Below are 17,292 nucleotides of genomic sequence, written 5' to 3'. Positions count from 1 at the left end.
ATCCTGGGAGTTGTAGGCCTTTTCTCTGCCTAGACATGCATAGGATTGCACCCTTAGTGGTTTGTTGCTGAATTTTGGCAGCAAATCACTAGGTTTTCTCCCTGGAACCCCACAAGTGCGGCCTGCATGGGGCGTGGGGGTGAAAATGGCCCCTGAGGTCCCTGCAGTTGCCCACCCCTAATCTATATCTATAAATACAAGCATACATGCACACACACCCCCAACACACACACCCCAACATAAATCCACAGTTAATAAGCCAGTTGTTTGCTGGTCATCAGGGAGGGACATGTCAACCCTCATCCACAGATAAATGGGTTCCATTCAGAGGCTAAGACAAGTAAGTGTTTGTCAAAGTCTTATTTAGCCTTGCCAAATTACAGCACTAGTCTTATACTCTTAATAATACAGGATTTCAACCTCAGGCTGATGACAAGCCTTTTCTCTAGCCCCCACCCCGCAACAGTATCCCTTCCTTCCTCCAGACCATAATAGATCCACTCCGTTTCTTTGAGTCCCCACTTCATGCTTTTCTTCAAGGGGCTGGCCAATCTTGAGTGGCCAATGCCTCCAACTCTGACTGGCCAAGCGTGGAGCCCTATACTGCTGGGCTTCTACTGCAAAACTACAATGCTTTTGGTTTGAATGGCTTGCTCCTCAGTGCCAGTAATATCTTTCTCTAAGTAAGACTCAGTGGGTTTGAGGACAGGGTGGACCCACTGGAGGCCCCCAGGTTTCTGTCTGTTAAACTGACCTTCCCACCAATCTTATCCTGATAAGCTGGAGCAAGGTTCTGGATCAGGTGCTGGGGATAAGGTATGTATGTATGCATGCCACTCCTCCCTTCCTCTCTCCTGTTGTAGGCCTGTCTCCTTTGCCTTTCCACAAATGAGTATGCTCCTCCTATCTCTTCTCCTTGCTCCTTTTCTCCTTCTCCATCTCTCCCTTCTGCTCTTTCTTCCATTCTTGTTTCGTTTCCTTCTCCCTCCTCCACTCTGGTCCTTTTCCCTTGAACTGTTCCTCACCAAAAGAAGAGGACACATAACATTTGCATAGCTAGTGTGTGCATACATGCATGTGCACACACATGCACACACACACACATATATACACAGACACACATGTATGAAGATTTAGAAAGAATTACTACAATTTAAACAGAAATACGATGCATCTCATCATAGTGCTGAAGACTGTGACCAATTGACCGGTGTGCCTGCTCAGTCTGCTATCCAGGTGCTAACTGTTGACGGCCAACTTCAAGGCCCCCATTTTCCTTCTTAGGGTGCAGTCCTATGGGATGCACCCTGCGTACTTGTAAGCCTCTGAACTCGAAGGCTGACGTGTATCCAATGCAGAGCAGGAGGTGCCTTGCTCCACCCGCTCTGCAATTAAGGTAGGTGGGCGATGTTGCCCATTTAGCAGAGGCTTCAGGGAGGGGGAGGGAAGGAGGCTGGGATGGCCATAGGACATCTTATATGGCTGCTGGTATCCTCCCTCCCTGTCCCCAGGAACACCCCTTTCTCCCCATTTCCGTGCTCTGTTTTCTGAGCGTAGAGCGGCAGGTGACGCGGTTCTCTCTGCGACACCTACGAGGGGGAAGGGAGCGCAGTTTCCTGGCTCAGAGTTCAGAGCCCTGTCTCTGACCTTGGATCCAGGAAACTGAAATAGGGGACAGAGGATTGCTCCCTTATAGTTCTTTCTCTTTTAACTGGACTTGGACCAGACACCACCTCAAATAAACGTTGCCTTCAAATAAAGAACTGTCCTCTGACAGCCCAGCAGATAGAGGACTGTCCTCTATAAACTAGGACACATGGCCACCCTAATAAAGCAATCGGAACAAAACCAAACATCTTAAAAACCCTTTGCAATTTTATTCTGATTTTGCAATGGTGCCAAGTCAAATAGATTGATTTCCACTTTCTCTTTTCTTAATTAGAGGAACCATGCTAACAGAAGCCACACTATATTCAGGAAGTAAGCTTCAAATTGTTACATCACTGCTGTATCCTGAGCCAGTATATGAGGAAATGCTCCTTTTGACTAGAAAAAGTTCTGAAACTTCTAATCCCCATAACATTTGGGACATAAAACATAAGTCTGGGCATTTCCAAACAATTTATTCCCTATTAGAGACGTACAATTGTGCACAGTTGTAACTCATTTAGTTTTGTTTGTCTGAAACATTTACATCCCAGCTTTTCACTTAGCAAGGTTTTCTAGGTGGTATGAAACCCAGAATAAAACAATTTACAATAAAAAGCCACATAAATTAAAGAGCAGCAGATTAAAAATACAACAGAATAAAATAGAATAAACAAATAGCAGCATCAAAACAGATTCAGCAATTATGTTACTGCTTATGAAAAACACAAGGACATAAACACTTTTGATGAGGTACCTGTGTACAGTTCTGGTCACTGCTGCTCAAAACAGATGTTGTAGAGCTGGAAAAAGTGCAGAAAAGGGCAACCAAAATGACCACATGGCTGGAGCCTTTTGCAGTTCGCCCTCTGGATAGCAATAACTCATAGCTATATTGTTGCTGCAGTAACTCAATTGCTATTGGCATTGCTGACCCAAGTGGATATTGCTTATGAGCAGTGATAATAATAACATGTTTACTGCTAGTTTGTAATGTATTTCAGCAATTTGTTATGCCCTTAGTGCATTGGCAAACAGTTAAAACAGTTTTAATTTGTCTTGGTGATCTCAGCGTGATTTATCCAGCATTTAAAAAGGGAGACATATTCCATATCTATTGCTAATGAAAGCCCATAGCTTCACCTCCTATCATCTCCTGTTGCAGCTGTCAAGAGTTATTGTAACTATAGGAGCATGCAGGAGTATTTTACAGAGTACCAAATAAAACCTGGGGGCACCCTCCATTGGATTATGTAGAAAGGCCCCTAGAATGCCTGAGGATTGACAGAACAGATAAGCTTTGGGTGAAAGCAGGATTGACACATTAAAGGTCCAATGAGGTTAGTTGTTAAACTGATAGAGAAAGAACCCATGTGATTACCATTTCTAAGAAGCAGCTAAGAGATTTAGTTGACCTACTTTGCTCTTGCAGTCCCCCGGTGTACCTTCTGTTAAATTCAGTAAAATTAAGGGCAACTCTAGCAGACTGCTGCATTTTAACTGATGACAGGATCAACGGGTGTTTCATTAACAATTAGAGTAGTTAATGGAGAAAATATGCATAGTTAATAAAGTGACAATTATTGAGCTGGCTTTGAAGAGTCTGTGCTGTGCTCACAAAAGTCAGATAACACATTAATTTACTCTCTTTTAGTGCAACGATGAGTGTGTATGTGTTACAGTGAATGTCCAACATTTGGTAAACGTTAACTATCCAAAATTAATTTAACTGGTATCCAAAAACAGAGGAAAAAAACACCAAAGAGTTTTTCGCATCTCAAAGACTAACAAATGTATTATGGCATAAGCTTTCATGGACTACAATCCTCTGCATTCAATGAACTAGTTAACAAAAGTTTATGCCATAATAAAATGTGTTAGTCTTTTAAGGTGTCACAAGACTCTTTGCTGTTTTTCCTGTGATAGACTAACACAGCTACCCCACCCCACTGGAAATAGTTTAAAAAACAGAGAGCCATTCCTCACTCTTTGAATATACAATGGTAGATTGTCGGTAGATGCCGACAAGTCAATAACATTTAGATGACCCAACATTCACTGATTTGAGTTTTCAAATATTGACATGTTGTTTGTGATTGTCAGCATTCATGAATGTGAATGCTGATGCTCACCAAATTTCAGACATTCATTATGACAAATGTGTTCAACATGGATGCATATCTTAATGCTGTGAGACAAATAATACTGTTGGATAATTTGTAGCTCTAGAGAAGGCTAGATAATTGCACTAACCCATGCATGTCAGGATTCACAGAAGGCCTTTCCCACATCTAGATTAGCTGAGCAGTACTGTACACAGTTCAGTTGTGTCAAAGATCTGAAATCTTCTACACTGTTCTGTTCTTGTTGCTGTTTTATTCCCTGACAAATCAGAGCGATCTTCACCTTTCTTTTCTTTCTTTCCTTTTTTTTAGCTGAACCAACTTTCCTCTGGCGAGCACACACACATCTGTCTCAGGGCTGTGGTTTAGATAATTTCCTGTCAGCATGGTTGGACTGTTGATCTCTTGGCAGCACTGCTAAAAAAAACACCCGCAGGACTATGAAGGGTTTTTGTCAGGCGAGGCGAGCAGATTGGATTACAGACTCTGTAAATCTTCATTCTGGTACAAAACAACTGAAATTGCTTTTAGAACCAGCTAAAACTAAAGGCACAAAAATGAACTTTCTCCACATTATTGCTTTGTGTTTGCCAAGATATCCGAGACATACACTGTACTCAGTGGAGGCTGGTGGCTCCGATGTCAGTGGGGCAGTGAATCCACTCTGGGTTTCGGTCAGAACCAGTCAGAACTCTAAAGGAGCTCGTATCTTGGATAGCTCCTTTAGAGTTCTGACTGGTTCTGAATGAAACCTGGCGTGCATTTACTGCCCCGCTAACATTAGAGCCACCAGCCTTCACTGACTGTACTGCAAAAATTACCTGAAGAGCTCAAAACCTCTTGAAAAAACACACAGCCTCAGTGCCATGGGGATCATCAGACGATGGCTCTTGTTTAATATAGCTGAAAATCACACTGCCTCTATCAGTGACAAAACATAGATCCCAGCTGGAGATGACTTTCTCCCCTACAATTCCTTACGGCAGCACTCTCCTTCTTATCACCCTTTGGAAGCCAGATGTGAGAGGCATGAGTAGCTCCAAGGCCGCAAAGAATTCCCCTTTTGGCTTTTGTCTGCCTAATACTCAGGCATATAGAGTGACATAAGAACTAAGAAACCTTTATTTGGGCAGGTAGCTGATGGGTCAACTAAATGGTTCACCTTCCCCAACCTGGTGCCCTTGTATATTTGTACTTTGAGCAGTCTGACAGAGCAATCCTAACTCTCTCAGACAGCCATCTGAGAGGGGAAGGATGGGGCAGAGGCTTACGCCCACAGAAAGCTCCATGGGTGTAAATCTATCACTGGTAGTATTCCCACCAATAGTAGGAAGTGGCAGGCCTTGAAGCAGGTCATTCCAGGGGTGAGGTGAGGACAGGCTGGATCCACTGGATCCAAAGCCCTGCCATTCTGCCGTGAGGGCCAAGGATCAGGCCCTTTTCCCTATGCCAACCTCAAGCTGGTGTAGGTATTTGCCTTCCCATCTGATTTCAATGGAAGGGGATTTTTTTTGAAGGAAAACTGCTGGTGGAAAAACTGGAAGAAAGCCACCCCCTCACCTCTTGCCCTGGCCAGCGCTCTTGAGGGCCGTAGCTCGGTGGTAGGGCACCTGCTTTGCATGCAGGATATCCCAGGTTCAACCCATAGCACTTCCAGGTAAGGCTAGAAAAGAATCCTGCCTGGAGAGCCGCTGCCGGTCAGTGTTGACAGTACGGAGATAGATGGACCAGTTGTCTGATTCAGGGTAATGACTGCTGCTGCTACTGCTACTGCTTACATTTCTATACTGCCCAAAAGCTGGAGCGCTCTGGGCGGTTTACAAAGATTAAAAACATTAAAAATAAAATATACAGAGATTAAAAATGATTTACATAAAAATATACACAAAAGAAACATATAATGCAGTCTCCAATGTTCTTTGCTGCCTCAGGAGTTCCTCAGCAGATTTTTCCTTCTGCCCCATTTAGGATTGCTCTGTCCATTTTAAAGAATGTCATTACTTGCCATAAACACTGGATTATATTTTTATCCTACCTAAAGCCCTTCCTAAGTTTCCTTTTTAGAGAGGCACTGGGGCTCAAACATCCCTGGGAACCCTCCCTCAAATTCCAAGGATGTTGGTGAGGAAAAGAACTCTGCACATTCCCAGCCAGAATTACCATCTCCATTTTCCACACACACATTCCAGGGCTGACTTTTGACATTCAAAACAGGTTTTCTTTTTGCTAGTTAATTTCTATAGGAAAAAAAAGAAATTACTCCTCTTCAGGACAACCACTGAGTGTGAGTTGGCATGTTGTGTGAACAGCCCCAATGACGTTACCTGCCATGACCTTCCCCAACCCCCTCCAGATGTATTGGACTACAACTCCCATCACTCCCAGCCCACATTGGGGTGATGGGAGTTGCAGCCCCTGGGTTGGGGAAGGCTGCTGTATCCCAATGTGGTAGCTTCCCACCCCACCCCATTTTCTCAAAGACAGGGGTTTCATTAATACAACACCATCTAGTACTTTTGTAAGACCAATTCCCTCATAAAAAGTAAGGGGGGAAGTCACCACATGGTAATGTTTCTGTGGAAAAATAACCCACTTAAGAGGCCAGAGAGTGCTAAGGAAATGGAGGTTTGCATTTGCTTTGAGGCTGGGATGCAACACCTGTGCTATATGCATGTCACTTCACATTCAGAATAAACTCAACACAAACCGCATTGTTGAGAAAAAGGAAACGTTGGTCTCTAAGGCAACCTCAGAACAACAGCCAGCCAAGCCTATCCCATTTAGGGTTCACAGTGACACAAGGACGTGCATTTTGTAACTGCTGTTCAACCTGATTTGTATTGCAACTATTACTCCTAGAGTACTATCAAATGCCAGGTTACCATGCAATGCTGATAAGAACCACGAGTGGCAACAGCTGCCATAGGGCATGGCAATTAACCCTGCTTGCGTACAAAAGTGCAGTAAGAGTAGGAGAAGAGGGACAAGTCTCCCTCCTAAACCAAAAGGAGGAAACTGTGAGTTGCTTTTGCCCTCATTTGTCCAGAACTGCTTGATTCACATCATAATCCAATATATCACTTTCCTGGAGGACTACTTCATACATTATGAAATTATCCCATGCATTTGTGTACTTATGGAGCACACTGTAATAATATGGCAGAACGTCGGCTGTCTTTTCTTTCTTAACTCTATGTCTTCATGTACATGGTGGGAAGCACTCTTGCTGCAGCATGTACCCACAGTGCACATATGATCTGAATAAGATGCTCTCACACATGGCATACATGGTGCACTTGCAGAATAACAATAGTTTTGCAACAGGTCACATCTTGACATGGAACTCCCTCCCTAAAGAGGTTCAAATGGCTCTCTCTATAGCAAAGACCTCTCAATTTGCTCTTGCTTTGAACTTCCCCTAGTTAACTTCCTGGTTTGGTTTGTTGTTTTAAATTTTAAACTAACCTGTTTTATTTTTTATGCAGTCATTTTAATTCATCTTTCTTTCTTTCTTTCTTTCTTTCTTTCTTTCTTGTGATCGCTTTGTACTGATTGTATGTTGTTTTTGTGTTTTAACTTGGAGATTGTCTTGGGATCCATGGGCTAGCAATGTTCAAATAAATAAATGAAACCATTGAGAGTGCTCAACTGCCCAGTTCCAAGGCAGAGCTCTTCTTGGGTGAGAGAGGATTGCCCCACCAATTTTCTGTTTAAACAGTATCTGAAGCTATGTGTCCCAGAGTGCAGCCCCAACTCTCTCAGAACTGTAAGAAGAGAAATGTTCAGCCAACTCAGCAGTCTCAGCCTCAACTTCAATTTCACACCCATAATGAAGTTTTACATGCATCATGGTTTTGGCATCGTCAAAGAAATCAGTCACTTCTGTGTATGCAGTGATGGCATAAGCAGGGACTAACGCTAATGCAGCTGGAGGGTATTGGTTTGGGGAAGGCTGCACTGGTGGATGGGCGTCACCATCATATGGTTTGCTAATTTCCTTGTATTTCTGGCTGACCACCTTCAGAAGGAACACAGAAATATCCCATTCCTCCATTGTTCCCATGTCAGATTTTAGATTGTAAGCTCCTCAGGGCAGGGAGCTGTCCTCTTTCTACTCGGTAAAATGCCAGATAGCCTGATGGTGCTATATTAACAACAATGGAATCATTGGTCTGACCTAGGACTGTATGAGAAATTTGTTTCAGTTTGGTTTTGATCAAAATTTACCCAGTTTACACCTCCCAGAAGTGTTGTTACTGTTGTTGTAGCAAGCAAATCTAGGGGTCTTGGAAGTGAAAGCCAATGCAAACCATCCACTGGGCAGAGCCCAGCTATCACCAACAATCCCCAGCTATCACCAATACTCACCGAAAGAAAATGCATATGAAATACAGGTGGATGCCATGAAAGTGAAAGTTCTGCAAACAATGTGAGCAAAAACATTGTACAGATACAGCCCATGGTGAAAAATGATACCTGGATCCTGTCCAGAATCCAGCTTTTTTGACTAATGACCAAACTACAATATGGAAAGCAGCTGGCGTAGTTATGTGAATGTCTAGCCACCTGGGATCCATTTAGACATATATTGTAAAGGGAATACTCAGCTGGGAAAATAAGGCATGGGTTATGGTCAATTTTGCTTTGAGTAATACTGCCATATCTCACAGTATCTCATTTAAAGCACCCACAATTCTGTATGAGAACACAGCATAAAACAATTTTCAAAATCCTTACTAGTGCAGTACCTTTACTGGTGTAATAAAGATGTTTTAGTGGGAAAATGGCATGATGGAGAAGGGTTAAGTACCCCTGTAAATCCCCCCCCACACACACACACACACCATTCCCCACCGAAAATCACCACCTTCCCCAAGTTTGCTTTGGAACAGAGAAGCAGCCACTGGGCTAAGATTGCCTGCACTACAGTGTACTGTGCAGTTTAGATTTGGGATTCTGCTTGATCAACTTGCAGGAACCCTTGGATCATCTTGGAGTTTTCTTGTTCAACAGGAAGGCACTGTCTGTTTCCCGCCTCCCAGCTGAGCAGAGCAGAGCAGAGCAGAGCAAGCTGCTGCAGCTGGTCCAGGGACTACAGAAGCAAGCAAGCTCCCAGAGAGCGAGCGAACAGGGGGAGCAAACAGGAGTTGGCCAGGGGAGTTGCAGTGGTAGAAGAGACAAAGGAGACAAAAGAGATGGAGGCTAAGAGGTAAGTGGGCTGCAGGAAGCCCAGGGGGCTGCCCTTTATCCTTCTGATTGGCTGTGAGATCACCAGGTGCTTCTGAGAGCTCCAACTGAACTGGGGGTGGTGGTGGCCTGAGTAATCCCAGCAGCTGAGTGGGCGGGAAGCTTCAGTCTTTTTCCCACCTCCCAGCTGAGCAGAGCAGAGCAAGCTGCTCCAGCTGGTCCAGGGACTACAGAAGCAAGCAAGCTCCCAGAGAGCGAGCGACCAGAGCAAGCAAACAGGGGGAGCAAACAGGAGTTGGTCAGGGGAGTTCGGCAGGGGAGGTCAAGGGGGAGGCCCCTAACATTTTTTTTAATTTTTTTTTAACTAACTTTTTTCATTTATTTGTCTTGCAACACACACTTCCACGCCAGTGGGACTCTGCTTTTAAACTCTTCTGAGTAGAGGAGCAGGCACAGGCTAGTCTAGAACAATCACAAAGCTAGACACAAAAAGGGAAAAGAGGCAATGGAAGGACAGGACTCTCCAGTGGTGGTGACCTGCAAGGTGTGTGCAATGTTTGTTTTCTTGCCTGAGAACAACATGGCCTACACCTGCAACAAGTGCAAGTTGATCACACCGCTGGAAGAAAAAGTAAGTGGACTGGAGCGGCGACTGTCGACCCTCCGGGGAATAAGAGAACATGAAGAGAACAGAATGGGGGAACTACAGCAGCAAAGGGAAGACCAGAAGCTTGAAGAGCAACAGCAAGATGAGGCAGTGGGAAATGCTGAGGTGAAGAAAAATGGAATAGAGGATACTCCTTGGAAAAGGGTGACAGTTAGGAGAAGAAGAACTAGACGCCACTCTGCACCAGTGGAAGCAGTGGAGCTGTGGAACCAATTCCAGGTACTTGCGGATGAGACTGGAGGACAGCCTGCAGAGGAAGAATCACAGGGGAACCTACATGAGAGTGAGCAAGAGGCTGAAGGTCAGTCAAACAGAGGCGATGAAACCCAGGCCTACAACAAGAAGAAGAGAAGAGTGGTAGTAGTAGGAGACTCCTTGCTGCGTGGGATCGAGACCCAAGTATGTCGCGAAGACCCGTGGACTCGCCAGGTATGTTGTCTCCCGGGAGGACGGATTAGAGACGTGACTGAAAGGTTGCCTGCACACATAAAGCCCACTGACAGGTATCCCTTTCTTCTCATCCATGTGGGAACAAATGATACCGCCAAGCGGAGCGATGAAGAAATCACGTCAGACTTTGAAGCTTTGGGAAGGAAACTCAAGAACTTTGGGGTCCAGATAGTTTTCTCATCCATCCTTCCAGTAGTTAGAAGAGGGATAGAAAGGGAATGAAAAATACTCTGGGTGAATGACTGGCTACGAAGGTGGTGCCGACGAGAGAAATTTGGATTCTGGGACCATGGGCTATACTTCCTGGAAGATGGGCTGTTGGCAAGGGACGAGTTGCACCTCACAAAGGATGGGAAGAATGTGTTTGGCCACAGCATGAAGAACTTCATCAGGAGGGCTTTAAACTGAATCCTACGGGGAAGGGAGATGTAATGTTGGGGATAACAATGGACGTAGGCGCATGCACTGCAATGGAGAGAACAGCTCTGATAGCGCCCAATAATAGTCTTCAGACACATGTAGGAAGAAAGCCAGACTATGAAGCACATGGTCTTCGATGTCTATATACTAATGCCCAGAGTATGGGAAACAAACAGAACGAACTTGAACTCTTAATACAGGAGGGAAATTATGACTTCATAGGTATAACTGAGACTTGGTGGGATGACTCTCATGACTGGAATACAGCAATTGAAGGATATAACTTGTTCAAAAAGAACAGGAGGAACACAAAGGGAGGTGGGGTTGCGCTGTATGTGAAAAATACATATCTCTGCACAGAAATACAGGAGGAGGAGCTTGGTAGCCCCATCGAGAGCATCTGGATCAAAACAAATGGAGCAAAGAATAAAAGGAACCTGGTGGTTGGAGTCTACTACCGGCCACCCAACCAAGGAGAAGACGAGGATGAAACTTTTGAAAAGCAAATAGCCAATGTTTTAAGGAAGCATGATGTCATAGTCATGGGGGACTTCAATTTCCCCGATATTTGTTGGGAGACAAATTCTGCAAAACATGGCCCCTCCAGGAAATTCCTGACTTGTGTGGCGGATAACTTCCTCCTACAGAAAGTAGAGGAAGGAACTAGAGGATCGGCTATCCTTGACTTGATCCTAACCAACAGAGATGACTTAGTGGATAAAGTAGCAGTTACAGGAACTCTGGGGGAAAGTGACCATGTTGTACTTGAGTTCTTGGTTCTAAGGGAAGCAAAAGCCGAGTATAGTCAAGCCCGTACCCTGGATTTTAGGAAAGCTGATTTTAATAAAATCAGAACAATGATCACTAAGGTCCCATGGCAAGCGACACTAACAAGAAAAGGAGTCCAAGATGGGTGGGAGCTTTTAAAAAAGGAAATTCTCAAGGCACAATTACAAACAATTCCAACAAGAAGAAAAGGTGGAAGACAACAGAAGCCAATGTGGCTTCACAAAAAGCTTAGAGATGACCTGAAAACAAAAAAGGACACATATAGGAAGTGGAAAGAAGGCCAAGTAACAAAGGAACAGTACAGGCAGCTAGCACAGAATTGCAGGGATGGCGTCAGGAAGGCTAAAGCTGAGAATGAGCTGAGGTTAGCAAGGGATGTTAAAAACAACAAAAAGGCTTTCTTCACCTACGTGCATAGTAAAAGACAGAGGAAAGAAATAGTTTTTCAGCTATTAAATAAGGATGGGAAAACAATAACAGATGACAAAGAAAAGGCAGAGGTACTCAATTCCTACTTTGGCTCAGTCTTCTCCCAAAAGAGGGTCTATGACCCCCCTGGCAAAGGCGAAGTACAGGCTGAAGGGGCAGGATTGCAGCTTGAGATCAATAGGCATATGGTCAAGGAACACCTAATTACTTTGAATGAGTTCAAATCTCCAGGGCCAGATGAACTGCATCCTAGAGTAATAAAGGAACTGGCAGAAGAACTCTCAGAACCACTGTCTATCTCTTTGAGCAATTATGGAGGATGGGGGAAGTGTCAGATGACTGGAGGAGGGCTAATGTTGTCCCTATCTTCAAAAAGGGTACAAAGGAGGAACCTGGGAACTACAGACCAGTCATTCTGACATCAATCCCTGGGAAAATTCTGGAGCAGATGAGAAAGCAATCCATCTGGAAGCACCTTGAAAACAATGCAATGATTACTCAAAGCCAACATGGATTTGTCAAAAACAAGTCCTGCCAGACGAATCTGATCTCATTTTTTGATCAAGTCACCTCCCTTGTAGACCGTGGGAATGCTGTAGACATCATATAACCCCGACTTCAGCAAAGCTTTCGACAAAGTGCCCCATGATATCCTGATGAGCAAACTAGCTCAAAGTGGGCTAGATGAAACAATGATCCGGTGGATCCACAGTTGGCTCAAAGAGTGCTTATCAATGGGACCTTCTCAAACTGGGTAGAGGTAACAAGTGGGGTACCGGAGGGCTCAGTCCTGGGCCCAGTGCTCTTCAACATTTTTATTAATGACTTGGAGGAGGAGGTGCAGGGAATGCTGATCAAATTTGCAGATGACACAAAATTGGGCGGGATAGCTAATACTTTGGAAGACAGAAACAAAATTCAAAGTGATCTGGATAGACTGGAGCGCTGGGCAGAAAACAACAGAATGACATTTAATAGGGATAAATGCCAAGTTCTGCACCTAGGAAAAAGAAACCAAATGCACAGTTACAAGATGGGGGATACGTGGCTCAACAACACTACAAGCGAGAAGGATCTTGGAATTGTTGTTGATCACAAGCTGAATATGAGCCAACAATGTGATGTGGCTGCAAAAGAGGCAAATGCTATTTTGGGCTGCATTCATAGAAGCATAGCTTCCAAATCCCGGGAAGTACTAGTTCCCCTCTACTCAGCACTGGTAAGGCCTCATCTGGAGTACTGTGTCCAGTTCTGGGTACCACACTTTAAGAAGGATGCAGACAAACTGGAGAGGGTTCAGAGGAGGGCAACAAAGATGATCAGGGCACTGGAAACAAAGCGGTATGAAGACAGACTGAAAGAACTGGGCATATTTAGCCTTGAGAAGAGAAGACTGAGGGGAGATATGATAGCACTCTTCAAGTACTTGAAAGGTTGTCACAGAGAAGAAGGCCAGGATCTCTTCTTGATCATCCCAGAGTGCAGGACACGGAATAATGGGCTCAAGTTACAGGAAGCCAGATTCCGGCTGAACATCAGGAAAAACTTCCTGACTGTTAGAGCAATACGACAATGGAACCAATTACCTAGAGAGGTGGTGGGCTCTCCCACACTGGAGGCCTTAAAGATGAGGCTGGACAGCCATCTGTCAGGGATGCTCTGAGTTGGATTCCTGCATTGAGCAGGGGGTTGGACTCAATGGCCTTGTAGGCCCCTTCCAACCCTACTGTTCTATGATTCTATGATTCTACTTGCCCCATTTGTCAACATCTCCCATGATGTCCACACCAAAATTACAAGCAGGGCTGCAGAATGTAGTCAAGGAATTAAAAACCTCTTGATCAATTAAAAAGGTACCAGTTGGTGGGACAGAAGATTTTAAGTGCCAGCTGTGGGCAGTAGGTACCATCTTCTATCTCACATAGGAGGGAAAGCTTCTTCTAAGATGGTGGCTGTTGCAACTCGTGTGTGCACCATCTAAAAGCAAATCATGATTTTCTTCAATACTACCCTTCTTATTCTCATGCACATCTATGCAGATTTGATTAACACTCCTATGGCTACTCAGCTAAAATTTCTTGCATCCGTTGATAGCCCTTGTCATCGTATGGGATATTGTACAAATGTTAGGATTCACATTTGGCCCCCAAACCTGGAATTGAAGCCTAAAATAGACAATGGAATGAGGTCTAGACTGTGCCAGCTCTCACATGATGTCCTGTGACATCGTAACAAAGAAGCACAGGGTCAAAGCTGATGGCTACCAGTTGTTTTCTGGGCCAAATTCAAGATGTTGGTTTTGACCTTTAAAATCCTATACAGTTCCAGCCCAGCCTATCTCAAGGAGCGCCTCCAGCAACACCAGACAGCTGCTCAACAAGATCAGACTCGGATGGCCTTCTCTCTGCCCCATCAGCCAGGATAGCTAGACTGGTGGGGATGAGGGAGAGGGCCTTTTCTGTGGTGGCCCTCACTTTGTGGAACTCCCTCCCTAGGGAACTGTGTCATGCCCTCTCTTTAATGAGCTTCCGCCACACATTGAAAACGTGGTTGTCCAGGCAGGCATTTGGGGTGGGTTAGGGTATTTTTAGAAATACAATGTTTTAATGTGGAATTTTATTGTTTTAAACTATTTGTATTATTGTACATTGCCCAGAGTGGCCGGGTGACCAGCCAGATGGGCGATTAAGAAATTAAATAAATAAATGAAGTGCTTAGTAGTAGTCAGTTCTTCCATGATGTGTATGAGGAGAGAAACAGAGCACTTTCCAGCTAGCTAGATTTCCCCATTTCTCCTGTGGAAACAATGCTGCCACTTTGGTGGGACCAAAGTATATTGAGACCACTTTGGGGTCATAATACATTGATCCATACCCTTTGGTGTTCCCTCTGTATTGGAGTGGTGTGGCCATAAATAACAAGTGGTTGGGAAAAGGTGGAGGGGTCAGATGAAGGGGGTATGTCCATTTGGGAAAGCTCAGAGGACAATGGATTTCAAACTGTGCTTTGCTTCCCTATAAGCTTGTCAGGGAAGAAGATGAGTAATACTTTCAGTCCTCCCTGAAAGCTAGCTTGCTCACCGTGAACAATCTTCCCCTACAATGTGCATCTGCAGGGGAATAAGTATTGGTTGCAATCTTGGGCATATTTTCAATTAGTGCTGTGCCGAAAATATTTTTGTGAGGGGAGAAAACTTTCAGGAAACTGGAGGACAGATTTTGGCAGAGAACTAACTCTTATCTCATCTCTGGAGCTAGACACAACACTGCCCCCACCTGCATTGCAGTGTATGCACATTGGGGCCAGCCTGCCAAGACAGTTGATGCTGTTGCAGCACAAAGACCCCCAAAACCCTTACTAAAAAAGAAAGAAGCTGTGCTACAAGCGCTGCCAATGTGGAGCCCTACCTGGGAGAAACTGCTGAGAATTTCTCCCCCCCTTGGAGAAATTCGGTGAAATTGTCTCTCAAATTTCTCTGCCCACAAGCAAGGTGGAGAATTTCAAGAGGCCATTTGTGCACAGCCCTATTTTCAATTCACATGAAGGAAAAACAAGTAGGCCTGGCCATGAACTGAGGGTGCAGCCTAGAACATGCCCCCAAATGTGCAATGTTTAGGGGTTCCAGGACAACAAGTGATATGGAAAGCATAAAATTGAAAAATGCTTAAGGAGAAGGGGCAGAAACCAGCACCATGTGAGCAGAGGTCTGTTAGTGTAATGGGATTTTCTCCCTCTCCTTCCCCCTGCAGCCCCCCCCCCCCGGGTCCCCCAACCCTCCATGCTGCATTAGGGCAGGAGAATTGCTGCAGTTCTGAAACAGTTCTGTTAATGGAGAAACATCATTGGATTTCCCCCAAGGCTATTCTTTTTTTTAAAAGCTATACAAAAAGCTTTCATAATAAAAGGTATTTTCCACAGCAGCATATTAAGAAGACTGGAAAGCAACTGAAATAACTGGGTAACATTGATTTTAAAATGTTAGGCCCCATCTTTCAGTTCTCTCAAGTTGGGTGACTTCAGAATAAAAATACAATCGTATATACAAAACAATGTCTTTATCTATTGATGGAATGTCCCAGAAATTCCCTTGAAGCTTTGTCTAATGGGTTATCAGCCCCGCAGAATCTCTGCATTGTAATAAAGTCAGTGAAGTGGAAAAAACACCCTTATTATATGTGTTATTTTAGTTCCCACAGACTCCTCGTCTTCCCTCACATATTACACATGACACAGTATCAGGCGTTGTTTTACTAACGGGCCAGGGTTTTCATGCAATTTCACAAAGTTTGGCTGGGCTGTCACTGTGGTTTCACTGGACTTCTAGTTTGATGGACAAGGCAGAGTCATTCAATAAAGATTTGAATGGCCATGTGACCTACTTTACAGAGGACAGTCCTCTGTTTGAAGGGCTGTCAAAGGACAGTCCTCTGTTTGAAGATGTCCTCTATTTGAAGGGCTGTCTGGTTTAAAGAGAAAGAACTCTAAGAAGGGAGAACAGCAGGGGCCTTGAAGTTGCCCATCAAAGGTTTGCAGCACCTGGACAGCAGACAGAGCAGGCACACAGGTCATCTGGTCACAAGACAGACCTCCCCAATATTATAGATGCATAGATGCATTGTACTTCTATTTAGGGCGCAATCCTATGCAGGTTTAGACAGAAAGAAGTCCTACAACTCCTACAAAGGAATTGTACAAAAGTCCTACAACTTTGTTGTAGGACTTTTGTACAATTCCTTTGTAGGAGTTGTAGGACTTCTTTCTGTCTAAACCTGCATAGGAGGTTTATTTGTAGGAGTTGTAGGACTCTTTACTGTCTAAACCTGCATAGGACTGCACCCTTAAAGAATAATTATTTCTAGATTTGCAACCATACACACATAAATTAGCACATGCACATTTTATGGAAATCAGTCCTCTTTCTTCCTCTTTTTTTGGTGACGTGTAAGTGGCCACCCTAAGGAAGCTTGCCCATTTTGAACTGATCATCTTAAGAGGCTCCCAATTCAAAACTGTCATTTTTTCAAAGATGCTGGAACAGATAATGTACATTTTGCCTTCTGCCTAGGGGCCTGTTATGCTGCCCTTCCTTGTCAAAATGACTAAAATGCTGTTTCTCAACATAATATTTAGAAATCCGACCATTTCTGAACAATTTCAAAGACCTTTTGTTATTGTTGGGGTTTTTTTAAAGGTCCTTGTCCTGCTGTTGGATTATCACAGTTTTATAGTAATTGAAGATACTGGCTGGGATCCAAGGGCTTGGCCATGGCTTGGCCGTGGATTAGATTTTTTTTTTCTTTAAACATCAGACTTCCATTCTGTATCACAAACTGCTTTTAAACACTCCTTGGGTTTTAAAGTGGTTTGCCATAAAGCTTCAGGAAGGGCTGTTGCACAAGAAACACAAGCCCAGATCCCTAGCAGGCATGCAAAACTAGTAGTTACACAATTCTTTAGATCCTGGCCATTAAGTAGAAGCTTGGATTCTATAAGCCAGGGGTGGGGAAGCTCAGGCCAGGGGGCCAAATCTAGCTCTCCCGGGTTCCCCAGATGGTCATGTGTCCATCTTCCCTTGACGTC

The sequence above is a fragment of the Heloderma suspectum genome, chromosome 1 (genome assembly GCF_057233095.1).
Source record: "Heloderma suspectum isolate Gila_16-S chromosome 1, 16-S_ref, whole genome shotgun sequence".
NCBI classification, from domain to species: domain Eukaryota; kingdom Metazoa; phylum Chordata; class Lepidosauria; order Squamata; family Helodermatidae; genus Heloderma; species Heloderma suspectum.
The sequence above is the reverse complement of the archived record's forward strand: the minus strand, read 5'-3'. Positions refer to the sequence as shown.